At 37.6% G+C, this 15611-nt stretch overlaps 1 pseudogene; it reads right to left on the bottom strand.

Moving 5' to 3' along the window:
• Positions 1-603: 603 nt before the first annotated feature.
• Positions 604-700, bottom strand: LOC128067601 (uncharacterized; annotated as a pseudogene).
• Between the last annotated feature and the right edge of the window lie 14911 nt (positions 701-15611).

The raw sequence follows: 15611 nt of genomic DNA on the forward strand, positions 1-15611 counted from the left end.
TATACTACTTATGTATAAGTATACTATATACTATACCTATATACCATATACTTGTACTATATACTTAACAGAATTCACCAATTTAATACATATTAAATACCTGGGTAGCTCAAACAGTAAAGAATCTGCCTGCAATGCAGGAGATCCGGGTTTGATCCCTGGCTGGGAAAGATCCCCTGGAGAAGAGCATAGAAACCCACTCCCGTATTCTTGCCTGGAGAATTCCATGGACAGAGGAGCCTGCTGGGCTACAGTCCATGAGGTCGCAGAGTCAGACATGACTGAGAGACTAACACATGAAATACTTTTAAGTGTACAGTTCAGTTGCATTACTGTGTTGCACCAGTCATCTCCAGAACTTTTTTAGCTTCCCAAACTAAAGCTCTCTACCCATTAACCAACAGTTCCTTACAGCCCCCTCTCCCAGCCCCTGGTAACCCCTAGCTAGGTGGTTGACTACTCTAAGTAGCTCATATAAATAGAATCATACAACATATGTCCTTCCTTGTGTGGCTTATTTCACTCAGCACTATATTTTCAAAATTTTTTCATCCTGTAGCTTGTAATAGAATTTCATTATTGTTAAGGCTGAATAATATTCCATAAAAATATGGATGTTTCACAAAGTCGCATGTCATCCTTGAGCCATGCCAATTTCTGTAACATTCCAATTTTATTGTATATACTGCTAAAACAACATTAAGTGAAGTGAAGTGAAGTGAAGTGAAGTGAAGTGAAGTCGCTCAGTCGTGTCCGACTCTTTGCGACCCCATAGACGATAACCTACCAGGCTCCTCTGTCCCTGGGATTCTCCAGGCAGGAATACTGGAGTGTGTTGCCATTTCCTTCTCCAGGAGATCTTCCCAACCCAGGGATCGAACCTGGGTCTCCATATTTCAGGCAGCTGCTTTACCATCTGAGCCACCAGGGAAGTCCTGAAACAACATTAAAGATTTAGTCAATTGAAAAACTGAAAAATTAGCTAAAAGGTAAGTGGAGAAGTGGAAGTTGGGGTCATATAGATGAGCTAAATCTTCATTTTCGATAGATAGGAAAAATAATGCTTAAATTTCATAAGTCAGAAAAAAGAAAGGCATATCAGTAGGTTGCTTAGAGTCATGCATGTAACTTCTACAAGATGCAAAAGTTTAGAAAGTAAGAAGAACAAGGTCTAGCTAATTGGAGAGGGAAGAGGAGAAACAAGGGAGAGTAAGTTTAATACATTCTTCACTATACTTTTTTGTTTGTTTGTTTGTTTATATATACTTATTATTCTACTCATAAAAGTGCCTCCAACCAGAGTGATACTTAATGATCAAAACTGTAGCCCAGAACTTCTGACATTGAATAGTGTCTACTTTTCCTGTCAATGGATACCTTCAATAGATACCTTTTCCTTTCAATAGTTTCTTGAGGATCCTTATTGTCATATGCATCAAGTCACATGGAAAATGATGCAGGAAAACATAATAATACCCTAACTCCAAAGCCCCCCACTTTTTACTTATCTCCATGTTTGATTGATATTATTCCATTATACATTAAATCATTTTGTTACTATAATTACCACCTTTACTACTAGTTTCCTCTTTTAACAAAGTCTGTCTGCTTCTTTTGGCACTGGCCTTGCTATTTTCTTGGATTGTGCATGAGTTCCTTGAAAGCATATTATCATAGTTCCCCTAACTACCCCCAGAGCTTTCTCAAAGAACTTATTCAGTCTTTGAACAATTTCCACATCAGAATCAGAGTTTTCCTGAAAGTTCCAGACAAAGGCTTCAGCAGCTAGTGACTTCTGTGGCAACCCAGTCTCCCACTATGGCTGTGGGAATAACACTTAGGCACCTCCTACTTTTTGATTTACCTTGGTCACTTGAAGACAGTCACACCTAGTTTTTATTTCACTTTCTAACTAATCTGAAAGGCTGAGCTCTTCTTAGCACATTGCTTCTGCCAGAAGTTTACAGTGGGGCTCTTAAATATATAAGAATGGAGCCCCTGCTGTGTGGTTGCACCTTGGGCAGCTGAGCTGAAAGCACATTCACACCAAATTTCAGCAGATGCAGGGAGCTCCATGTCCTCAAATAGAATAGGAAACCATATAAAAGAAGTGTAGGTTCAGTTTTACATAAAAAATGGTGATGCTTCCTGTAAATAACAAGAATTTCTGACCTGCAAATAGTATCTTCTCAATTGTAAGAATTTTTTATCTCCTACATCTTTTACTTTGGTGTTCTTCTAATGTCAATTATCATCTCTGCTATTAATAACTTTTACAGATGCAGGAATTTGATTTGGAAAAGTGATGAAGGATGGTGATAACATCTTCTATGTTCTGCACTTAAACCACAGTTTTCAGTATTATTTCCAATTTAAGGTTCCACACTCCAGGAAGGAAAGTTAGAAACTTCTACAATAAAATCAACTATGATCATGTGGCGGAAAGTCATATTAATTAAGAAATCCTTAGAGAGGCTGGGATATGCAATCTAGGGGGGGAAAAAAGAAATGAACAGACAGTGTATTTTGAATGTGTATAATAAGGAGCTAGAGGCTTTGTGTGTGTGTGTATCTGTGTGTCCAGTATGCAGTACACATAAGAGCTTGAGCTCTGTAATCAAATAGAATTGAGTACGAATTCGAATTCTCCATTTATTAGTTATATGACCTCAACGAGGTCACTGTAGAATTATGTCTCAATCCCTCCTTGTGTAGAATAGAGACTAATAAAAATGCCTATAATCTTAGATTTTTCTGATTATAAAAGAATATAAAATTATGTAAAATTGTATTACATGCCTAATATATAGAAAAAAATGCTGCAATTTGTCATCATCATTATCACTCTTTTCTTCATACATTATTATTATTCCAAAGGAGAAAGCAAGTACTAAGGAATGAATGTCCTAGATCAATAAAAGGGTGACTTTTTTTTTTTAACAAATGAAACAGCTAACCATGGGATGGAAAATTCAATGAAATAATGAGCTTCCAATGGCCATCTCATAGGGATTCTGTAATTAAAAGGAGTTGCTGAATTAAGAAGCAGATTATACCTGATGATCATTAAAGTTCCTCTTACTCTTCAGATATAATGTAATGATTAAGTTCATGCAGCTCATTAGTGCTAGTAAGTTTGGGGGTGTTAATATGGTCCCAAATTGTCCTTCCTTCTATTTAATAAGGAGAGAGGCTGGCTGAGGAGTTTCCAGTTACTATTTTTGCATAGCACTGTCGAGGAAAGTTCTTTCTTGCACCCCATGAGCTGGCAGGCCTCACTTTCCTCTTCTTTTTTCTTCATGAATGCCTCAGGAAGCAAAGACTACCTGTTCTTCCCTTCCACTCCCCCAAGAAAATGACAAAATGACATTCTTTCCCACTCTCTGTGAAATGATTTCTGTTAACAGCTCTGGAAAAATGCTGCAAAGATGTGAGTGAAATGATGGCAGGATTTGTTGACAAGAGGGCAAAATGAGGGAATTCAGAATAAAAATCACCCACATTGGAGACTGGAGGGCTTGTGGGCGCCATCTGCTTCTCTCCCCTGGCCTGGGGTTTTCTTAGAATCATCCTAGGGGAACTCAGTCTTCTTTTAAAAGACTTAATCAAAGGGGCTCCTAATAGAGTTTAATGGATCTCACTATTAGCAGATTTTTTTGATATTCAGTCTAAAATTTTACTTTGATTAATTTAACCTGTTTCTCCTCATTAGATGATGGCAGTAATTTTGAAACAAAGGAAAGCATTCAAATTTAAAAAGAGTCATTGTGGAAATGTCTACTTAAAAATATCTTATTCTTGCAGCACTATAGGTAATAATTACTCTTTAAACATCCTCTAGAGGAGTGGTGGTTGTTGCTCAGAGGCTCAGCCCTTTCCGACTCTTAGTGACTCTGTGGACTGCAGAATGTCAGGCTTCCCTGGCCTTCACTATTTCCCTGAGTTTGCTCAAACTCACGTGCATTGAGTTGGTGAAGTCATCCAATCATTTTGTCCTCTGTTGTTCCCTTCTCCTCCTCCCCTCAATCTTCCCAGCATCAGGGTCTTTTCCAATGTGTTGGCTCTAGGGGAATCTGGGAACACACCTTGCCCTGATGTGCATCTCTCTATTGAGGCTCTGATTAGAGAGAGCCAAAGGAAGGTCATCTGCCCTCTCAAATCAGGCCACTGTGCCTGACAGTATCTGCACAAACTCATTCTAGACCTTTCTATACTTTCTGTTTGCCTTTTTACTAAAATATTTAAAGTTTTTAATGTTTCTGCATGAAGAGGATGTTACATGAACATGAGAGGATGACTATACATGCATGTATATATATATGTGTGTATATATGTACACATATATATATATGTTGGAGGGGAAACAGCTAGTATAATATGAGATAAAAATGAACTTTGGGGACAATTACTTATGCATGGGTCCTGACTGTCCTAGTATTGTCTTAGACAATTAACTCAAGCCTCAAACCTCCATTTCATGTTGTAAAATGATCATAATAATTTATACTTCACAGATTATCTCCATGGTCATTTCCGAGATGTCTCTAATGTAGTATAAGCAGAAGTCTAGGGCTTCCCTAGAGGTCCACTGGTTAAGAATCTTCCTTACAATACAGGAACACTGGTTTGACCCCTCATCTGGGAAGATTCTACATGCTGTGGAGCAACTAAGACATGTGCCACAACTACTGAGACTGTGCTCTAGAGCCCATGAGCCACAGTTACTGAGCCCATGCACTGCTTCAGCTGAAGCCCTCATACCTAGAGTCTAGGCTCCACAACAGGAGAAGCCTCCACAATGAGAAGCCTATACACTGCAATAAAGAGTACCCACTTATCGCTGCAACCAGAGAAAGTCCACGTATAGCAACAGAGAACCAGCACATTCAATGATAAATAAGTAAATCTTTTTTTAAAAAAGAGAGAAGTCTAGCACTCAATAAAGATTATAAATAATCATTCTGCTTTGATGTGAATAAGGTTATTGTAGATATAGGTGTGAGATTTTGGAAAAGATTTATTGAAAATGTTTCAAAATGAATTAAAAGAAAGCAATAGCACACCGAATGAAATTTATTATGAATTGCATGAAACTGGGAAAAGGAAGCTTGTTTTGGAGCAAAGTGATGTGGGAGAGGAGGGATGGTTCACCAGAAAAGTCTCAGTCTTGGTATTCAATGATGGGAAGATAAAGGAAGTGGAATTCCAGGCAAAGAAGCACATGGAGCTTTAGCTGAGCATGGGGTATTAAAGAAGACATTTAGGAATGATTTGACTTGAATAGAGATGAGTATTGGAGAATGAGTACACATAAATTTGGGCTACATGGGGAAAGGCCAAGATAGGAAGAATGTGAGAAACCAGGCAGGATCATCACAAGTTTTGTTATCCCTTTTGAAAATGCTCATATTCTTGGTAAAGACGACATCGGTATGTATCCCAAATATTACAAGTGTATTATCCTGTGTCACTGGCATGGGAGGCAGTATGCATATTATAAAAGACTTAACTTTGGAGAAATTATCTAATCTCTCTAATATTTTCATATGTAAAATGTACACAGTATTAGTCTACAAGGATCTTGAAATGATTTAATGAGCTCATATCATGCATCCGAAGTGTTTGGGGCACAAAAAGGGCACACAGTAAGTGTTAGTTTAAAAATAACTCAAGCAAACAAAAAACCCTAACTCAATGGGTTGGCCAATTCCTTTAAATGGGATCATCTCTCATAGAGCTTCATAAGTAGCTCAAAATAATAAGGCTGGTGAAATCCTCTAACATGGTGAACAATAAGTAACTTTGTTGATTATAGCAAGTGTGTATAGACAGAGTGTGATGTTGGACCAACCTTGCAGGATTGCCCTGCAAAACTGGGGATATGAGGTCTCATACAAACAAACATTTTTTTTTTTTTTTTTGAATCTCAAATTTAATCAAGGAACAGAGAGCAAAGTACCAGAGACAAAACATTCCATAGGTGTTACACCGTACTGCAGTGGTTGTGATAGTTTTCATTAAATGCTATTTGAACAAAGAGGACTGTAATTGCCTTTTCCCACCACTTTGCTGCTGCTTTTACTTCCTGATAATAATCTAACCACTTTGTCTCCGACGTAGACAGAGCTCATCTTTCCCCTCATGGTTTCCTTGCTTGTATTCACTAAGCATTTCTTAATCCATGAAGATGATTGGCTGGGCTTGTTAGTTCAGCCCATGAGTGTTTTGCTTAAGATAAGATTCTAAGATCTGTTGTAAAACAGAGTATCCTTGTATTTTATGTAATAAAATCACTGATCACCAATAGAGAGCAAACCATGTTTATTTGGGGCCCTGAGTTCTCAAAGGATTTATCCATAGCAATAATACTTACCTACAGGAAATGAGCAGCTTCTCTGCTTTGCCAACTCTGGCCAGTAATGCCCTGTGCAAATGAATTTAGAGATTTTCTCAGCTTGTGTTCATATGCTACAAAAGGGAAATAGCCCAAATTGCACCTACTTGGGCCTAAATTATCGACTTCAGCTTTGAAGTGCAAATGAGCTGAATGAAAACATACTTAGACTGCAACACAGAAACTATTCCTACTAGTTGATTGATGGTGCATTAACTGTCTTGTAAGGAAAGCCTTGTATTGCTATGGATTTGATGTCCCCTGGTTCAATTATCCCACCAATGAAGGCAAATACCACACACCATATGAACTGGTCAATAGTGGTCATTTCTTGAAATTCTTTACTTTCTCCTTTTTTCTAGCAATTCAAGTTACTGGGTCACCCATAAAACAGTTCTTTTGTGGTTTATTGGCCCTGCTGCTTCTAAAACTAGACTTATGGACTCGAGCTAGGAAAATAAACTGCTATAAACAACTTCTCAGTAGGCTAAAATCATCAGTATTTGTTGTAAATGCAAACTCCTTTGGAAAACTTATAATCACCATAATCCGGCTATATAAAAATAATCCCTGACTAAATAAATATGTCTGGAAGGAAAATGAACAGAGCACTTATGTGACCACACAGAATGCCATGTGCAAATTATTAAAGGGTCATCTTTATTTTGCAGCTTCAAAAAACAGGAAGTTTTATAAATCTTGACCATATATGATTGACTTTGGAAAATAATGTTAGAAATGGAGGTAATTCTTCATGAAATCATGGATATTTAATTGAATAAATGTGTCCTTTGTTTATCACTTCTCATCTGTGCCATCTTAAATCATGTATTACACATAACTGGAAAACTTTGTACCAAAATGTCCCCAGAGATTCTCTCAGTGATGTTAGCATAGTAGGATTTGCTTCAGAGGAGGGTACCTTCCTTGTTTATAATAGTAACAGATAGGTAATGTTTAACATCTGTTTACATAAATGTGGTATCAATCTCTTGTAAGATTATGATTTCTAATAACTCATTCATTCACCTTTACTATTCTATCCAAGAAAACTTTCTTTTCATAACCTATCTCTATTCATAACTTATTTCATAACCTATTCATAACTATTTCTAAGCATAGAAATAATGCTTAGAGGTCTTCAGAAAGAAAGGAGCCAGACTGAATGAAGGACAAATAAAGTTTCATTAGTTTTCCCTTTTGCAAGACAGAATTTTAATATTCACTGGAAAATTTTATGATTAATGTATCTACCCTTTTTATGTAGAGATTCTTTCTCTAGAAAAGACAATGGCCCCAGGGAATGCTCGGATATAAATTCTAACATTGTATTCTTCACTAATAAGACAAAGGAGAAGGTCTAGAAGTAATGACATGTGGAGATAATCTTCCAGCTTCATTGCCCTTCGTCCAATAACTTTCACCACTCCCCTCACAAAATATTCAAAGTACACATGTGAGCAAAGGGTAAGATTCATTGAGTTGAAATTCCTTTTACTCACACAAAAAAAGGACAGAACAAAGGGGTCTTGCTAGCCAACAAATGAACTAATCGGAGTCCAAATAATTAGCAGGTATCAGCTCAGTGGTGCTGAAGTTTGGATTGGTAATACAAGAGTAAAATTATCACATGAAGGGAACCAAATGAGAAAGAAGGAAAGAAGATGAACCCATTTGACTATAAAATTGTACCTGAGCCATTTCTCCAGATTAGATAGACCTAAAATCCTACATTTTTGCTGCCTCAAAATGGTTTCAGAAAGTTTTTATTATTATCATTGTTCAATTTCATGCGTCTCTGCACTTGAACTTCCAGCCAGGAGCAGGAGTCGAACTGCCAGAAACACTGTGAGGAAACAGTGTTTTTCTTGGCATTTCCAGCCAACATTTTCAGGCCCAGAATATTTGAAAACAAATCCAAACTTTTGAATGCTAATATAATTTGAACCTCTGAATCTTCTGATTTTTTTTTTCCTCTGTCTCTCAATCAGAACCAAATTATGAGCTAAGGAAGCAGAATAAAGGAATACAATTTCAGAAGTTATTTCCTGTATTGCATACACTATCTACTGGCCTCTAGATTTCTGGTATATCCTGTCTCTACTTTGAACATTAAATGTAATAGCTATAAAACTAATTATGAGGCATATTATCAAGAGTGGCCAATGTTTCTTCTGAATAACCTCTTTGTGAAATTTCAATCTCTATTTGAATGAGTGTTCAGTTTAACAAGAAAACATATATGCTTACCCATCACCATAGAACAGCTGGGTTCTACACAGAACATATTAAATTATCATTTAATTTATCTGGAGTTTTAAGAGCACAGGAATTTTCTGCATAACTGGAATCTAGTTTCACAAATCAAAAATCAGCTTATTTCAATATAGTATGTATGATCAAGATCTTCCTAAGCTGTCTGATCCCAGAAAATGTTAAATATTATTTAACCATTGCTTGATAAACAACAGCACTATAACTATTTCCCTGCTCTCAGGAAATACTTTCTCTTTGGTCTGATTTTTTTGTGTAACTTTATTACTGGTGACTCAGACAGTAAAGAGTCTGCCTGTAGTGCAGGAAATCCAGGTTCAATCCCTGGGTTGGGAAGATCCCCTAGAAAAGCGAATGACAACCCACTCCAGGGTTCTTTTCTGGAGAATCCCATGGACAAAGGAGCCCAGTGGGCCTATAGTCCATGGGGTCACCAAGAGCTGGATATGACTGAGCAACTAACACCTTAACTTATTTTTACTAACTGTATTTTACTGCAAATGTCAGTCTGCTGCTTCAAACAAAGCCTCCATCTCTTCTCTAATTTGAAACTTAAAATATGCTTTGTTTCGAATAAGCAAATAATCAAGTGTGATATGCTAAATCAAAGTTAGTAAGAGTTGAAAGGAGAGCCCATGTACCTTTTATATTGGGATTTTTATGATGATTTATTGTATTGTCAGGGGATTTTTTTCTGCTTATTTCTAGGAATGGGTTCATATTCTCATGAGACGGGGTTACTTGTAAGGGTGGTCTCTGTACATCTATATTTAACATCCATCAGTTATGGGAATCACATTTAGGAAGCTGATGTTATAGAATCACATTTAGGAAGCTGATGTTACACAAGACATACACCAACATTTTACAAAAATAAATTGAGTCCATGTTAACAAGCACAATTCTCTGCAGAATGTGACTGGAGGGTTGCTGGCATGATCACACCTGGCCCCTGTATACCTTGTACATCTTTTGATCATGAAAGATGATTTCAAAATAACCTAATTTTGTTAGGTGTAACTTTAGGCTTTCTCCCATAAAGGGAAAGATTGCCTTTAAATGGTTAAAATCATCATGGAAATATGGGAATTTCTGGAATCAGTCTGATTTCAAATGCTGGCTGAAACACTGCCCAGCTTTTGATCACATGCAAGAAATTTAATACCCATCATTAGCATTGCTTGAGGATGAAATAAATGATATCATACAATAATGTCGGTAAACCCTGTATGTGCTGTACTCTATGTCAGGCATTATTTCAAGTACTTTTTATATATTGAGAAATTGAGTTCTATTATTGTTTTGTTGTTGTCGGTGTTTAGTCATTTAAGTCAGGCTCTGACTCTTTGTGATTCCTTGAACTGTAGCCCTCCAGGTTCCTCTGTTCTTGGGATTTCTATAATGGCTCTCTAAAGTTGGTACTGCTGGCCCTTGCATTTCTCAGCTGGAAGAATCAAGGCACAGAAGTTAAATAACTTATCTAGGACCATTTAGCTAGCAATTGGAGAAGTGAAGATTTGAACACAACTATTGTAATTCTGGTAGCTATACTTTTAACTACCCTTCAATAATGTATGTAATTAGAAGCTTGAGTAATTTTTTTTTTTTAATGTTTAATGTTATGTTACCTAATGAGGAAAGGAAGTTTTTCTCTATCATATGACTTTCACACTCTTTTATGGCCTGCTGAAAGTTTTGTCATGCGAATTAACCATCTCTTTGAAGGGCTAAGACTCTAGTTAAACGGGATTGAACATCATCTAAAAAGATTCCTGGGCTACCATTGGATAACTTGTGAGGGACAGAGGAAAGTGGAAGGCAGGCAGAAAGAAAGAAAGAAAAATAAATAGTAGGTTTACAATCTGAAGACAGCTTATGGAAAGGAAGCAGAGACTCTGGACCCTTGGATAGCAGAGACCCTTGGACAGGGAGGGAAGTGAGCTTATTGTTTGTGCAAAGGGACAGGAAGAGAATTGCAGGAAATTTAAAGTTTCCCATTAGCCATTTTTGCCTTCCTATGATCTTGTTCATCCTAAATTGACCTTTGGGCTTCTCTGGTGACTCAGTGGCAAAGAATATGCCTGCAATGCAGAAGACACAGGTTTGATCCCTGGGTTGGAAAGATCCCCTAGAGAAAGAAATGACAACCCATTCCAGTATTTTTGCATAAAAGAAACCTGTGGACAGAGAAGCCTGGTGAGCAACAGTTCATGGGGTCACAAAGAGTCAGACACGACTTAGCGACTAAACAATAAGTTGACCTTTAGAATGCTTCTCTTCTCCACCAGTTGTGGCACAATGGACAATCGACAAACTTGCTGCTTCACAGACATCTAATTCTACTTGTCACTGATAGCTGCTAATATAAGCAACATCTAGCTTGTGCTTTGAAAAAAATTGCATGGTATATTTACGTTCAACTTAAATTTGATTTTAGAGGAACAAGTTTGGGTATAATGAAAACTTTAAAAGTCTCCTCTTAAGCTTATGTGTAAAAATATACACAAATATACACACTAACCTTACTCATATTATGCAATTATAAGTCAGAATAAAGTAATCTGGAAGAATATGCTTTTTAGAAATATAAATAATGCTGCAATGTTGGTAATAACACAGTGATATCATCCTCTTATGTGTTCTGGGCAATACACTTCTTTATGTGTAGAGGGATTCCATGTGTGCTTTTAAGGAAGTATATCACTTTGTGAAACTTACATTTAGAACTTAACCTGACTCCCTGGACATAAATCATGCTGTTGTCAATCTGGGGAATAAAAATTACATTTTGTAAGTGCAGTGAAACCTGCTCCTTCCCTCTTCATCCCCATCTTGATCAAATAACTATGAAGAAGCATAATCATGGCCACATGACTGACCATAATTGATTGATCGGGAAACAAGATTTACATATATTTTTCAGTTCTTCACCTTATGTTTGTCTTCAAATCTTATTTATGTCATGATTGGTTTTCCATTTACAGTGAGACTTCAAGTGGTCAAGAATAAATGGACACAAAAATAAGGCGCTCACCTTGGAACAATCAGTTCAATTCAGTTCAGTCATTCAGTCATTCCAACCCTTTGCAACCCCATAGACTGCAGCATACCAGGCTTCCCTATCCATCACCAACTCCCAGAGTTTACTCAAACTCATGTTCATTGAGTCAGTGACGACACTGAACCATCTCATCCTATGTCATCCCCTTCTCCTCCCACCTTCAATCTTTCCTAGCATCAGGGTCTTTTCCAATGAGTCAGTTCTTCACATCAGGTGGCCAAAGTATTAGTTTCAGCTTCAGCATCAGTCCTTCCAATGAATATTCAGGACTGATTTCCTTTAGGATTGGTAGGTTGGATCTCTTTGCTATCCAAGGGACTCTCAAGAGTCTTCTCCAACATCACAGTTCAAAAGCATCAATTCTTTGGCCCTTACCTTTCTTTATAGTCCAGCTCTCACAACCATACATGACTACTGGAAAAGCCATCGTTTAACTAGATGGACAAGTAATGTCTCTGCTTTTTAATATGATGTCTAGTTTGGAAAAAGGTATATGTCTAAATTCTGGAGTAGCTGTGTCTTAAAGAGGTGAAACTTTTGGTTACTCTCATTTAAAATATAATTTTAAGTATTTTTAAAATATCAAGTTCACAGAAAATGGGTCAAGAAAATAATTGTTATTTCTATTCAAGGTGATGTTTTGTTTCTGGAAAAATACTCTTAAATTTTTTACATATGCTATAGATCTTCCTTTCCTGCTGACATGTTTTTTATTTATTTGTTGGCTGACTGCACAGTTTGTGGGATCTTAGTTCCCCTACCAGGGACTGAACTCGGGCCCTTGCCAGTGAAAGTGCCAAGTCCTAACCACTGGACAGTCAGGAAATTCTCTGTTCTGATATAATTTCAATGGGTCATTTATGTGGGTCATCCATTCAATTTGAGGTTCTTAAAACAAATGATAAGAGTGGAAATATAAAAGCTTAATTAACAAGTACTTTGGGCATGATGTAGAGGATCCTGAGCTCTAGACTTGGATTTGCTACAAATGTACTTGGCATCTGTCTGCAGTGTATTTAAGTATCAAATGTTGATAACCTTGATCTCTCTGACAATGATCAACTTATGAGCCGCTATGAGACTGACACCAAGTTGTGGATGTGACTGGTGATAGAATTAAAGTCTGAGACTGTGAAAAAAACAATACTGCATAATAAGCTGGGATGTTAGGTCCATGGATCAAGATAAATTGGAAGTAGTCAAAAAGGAGACAGCAAGGGTAAACATTGACATTTTAGGGGTCAGTGAATGAAAATGGGTGAATTTAATTCAGATGATAATTATATCTACTACTGAGGGCAATAATCCCTTACAAGAAATGGAGTAGCCCTAACAATCAACAAAAGATTCCAAAATGCACTACTTGGGTGCAATCTCAAAAATGACAGAATGATCTCTGTTCATTTCCAAGGCAAACCATTCAATCACAGTAATCCAAGTCTATACCCCAGCCACTAATGCTGAAGAAGCTGAAGTTGAATGGTTCTATGAAAACCTACAAGACTTTCAATAACTAAAACACAAAAAAAGATGTCCTTTTCATCATAGGGGACTAGTCAAGAGATACCCCGAACAACAGGCAAATTTGGCCTTGAGAGACAAAATGAAACAGGGCAAGGCTAACAGAGTATTTCCTAGAGAATGCACTGGTCATAGCAAACACAGTCTTCCAACAACAGAAGAGATGACTCTACACATGGACATCACCAGATGATCAATACTGGAATCAGATTGACTATATTCTTTGCAGTCGAAGATGGAGAAGCTTTATACAGTCAGCGAAAACAAGACCAGCAGCTGACTGACTGTGGCTCAGATCTTTGAAGAAAGTAGGGAAAATCACCAGACCATTCAAGTATGACCTAAATCAAAACCCTGACAATTATACAGTGGAAGTGACAAATAGACTCAAGGGATTAGATTTGATTGACAGAGTGCCTAAAGAACTTTGGACAGAGGTTTATGACACTGCACAGGAGACAGTGATCAAGACCATCCCCAAGAAAAAGAAATGCAAAAAGGCAAAATGATTGTCTGAGGAGGACTTACAAGTAGCTGAGAAAAGAAAAGAAGCTACAGGCAAAGAAGAAAAGGAAAGATGACTCATCTGCTTGCAGAGTCCTAAAAAACACCAAGGGAGATAAAGCCTTCCTCAGTGATCAATGCAAAGAAATAGGGGAGAAACAATAGAATGGGAAACACTAGAGATCTCATCAACAAAGTTAGGTATCAAAGGAACATTTCATGCAAAGATGGGCGCCATAAGGGTCCGTTGTGCCCTAATAGAAGCAGAGGATATTAAGAAGAGGTGGCAAGAATACATAGAAGAGTTATACAGAAAAGATCTTAATGACCCAGATAACCGTGATGGTGTGATCACTCACCTAGAGCCAGACATGCTAGAGTGTGAGGTCAAGTGGGCCTTAGGAAGCATCACTACAAAGTTAATGGAGGTGATGGAATTCCAGGTGAGCTATTTCAAATCCTAAAAGATAATGCTGTGAAAGTGCTGCACTCAATATGCCAGCAAATTTGGAAAACTCAGCAGTGGCCACAGGACTGGAAAAAGTCAGTTTTCATTCCAGTCCCAAAGGAAAGCAATGCCAAAGAATGTTCAAACTACTGCACAATTGCACTCATCTCACACACTATTAAAGTAATGCTCAAAATTTTCCAAGTAAGGCTTCAAGAGTACATGAACTGAGAAGTTCAAGCTGGATTTAGAAAAGGAAGAGGAACCAGAGGTCAAATTGCCAACATCCACTGAATCACAGAAAAAGCAAAAAAGTTCCAGAAAAAACATCTACTGTTTTACTGACTATGCCAAAACCTTTGACTGTGTGGATCACAACAAACTGTGGAAAATTCTTCAAGAGATGGGACTACCAGACCACTTAACCTGCCTCCTGAGGAATCTGTATGCAGGTCTAGAGGCAAAAGTTAGAACCAGACACAGGACAATGGACTGGTTGCAAATTGGGAAAGGAATGCAACAAGGCTGTATATTGTCACCCTGCTTATTTAACTTATATGAAGAGTACATATCATGCAAAATGCCAGGTTGGATGAAGCACAAGCTGGAATCAAGATTGCCAGGAGAAATATCATTAACCTCAGATATTCAGATGACACCTCCCTTCGCAGAAAGCAAAGAGGAACTATAGAGCCTCTTGATGAAAGCAAAAGAGGCCAGGGAAAAACTGTCTTAAAACCCAACATTCAAAATCCTAAGATCATGGCATTCAGTCCCATCACTTCATGGCAAATAGATGGGGAAACAGTAGAAACAGTGACAGGCTTTATTCTCTCGGGCTCTAAAATCACTGCAGATGGTGACTGCAGCCATAAAATTAAAAGATGCTTGCCCTTTGGAAGAAAAGCTATGACCAACCTAGATAGCATATTGAAAAGTGGAGGCATTACTTTTCTGACAAAGGCCCATCTAGTCAAAGCTATGGTTTTTACAGTAATCATGGACAGGGAAGCCTGGTGTGCCTCAGTCCATGAGACCTCAGTCCATGTCATTTCATGACATGTATTAATGCACTTAAAGCAGAAGATTTTTATGTGTTTTGATTCTTTTCCATATTTTAAAGAGTTTAAACATTGTTGGTTTAGATATTTTATTTTGCATGACCAGGCAGCCCCAGCAACCTCACAGTTGGTGTAGACTGGTTCCAACTGAACATCAGCTCTAGACATGAGAATCCAGTCTTTGAGAAAGGTGGAAGCAATCTTCAGAAGCTGCATTTTGGGTGCAAAAGTGTATAAAATAGCCTCAAAGGTGTCCAACAAATAGTTGGACATGACTGAGCAACTGAACTGAACTAATGAGCAAGGGTCTGCTGACATTCATGGATTCATTTTGTGATAACTCAATGG

This window comes from Budorcas taxicolor, chromosome 22 (genome assembly GCF_023091745.1).
Source record: "Budorcas taxicolor isolate Tak-1 chromosome 22, Takin1.1, whole genome shotgun sequence".
In the NCBI taxonomy this organism is placed as follows: domain Eukaryota; kingdom Metazoa; phylum Chordata; class Mammalia; order Artiodactyla; family Bovidae; genus Budorcas; species Budorcas taxicolor.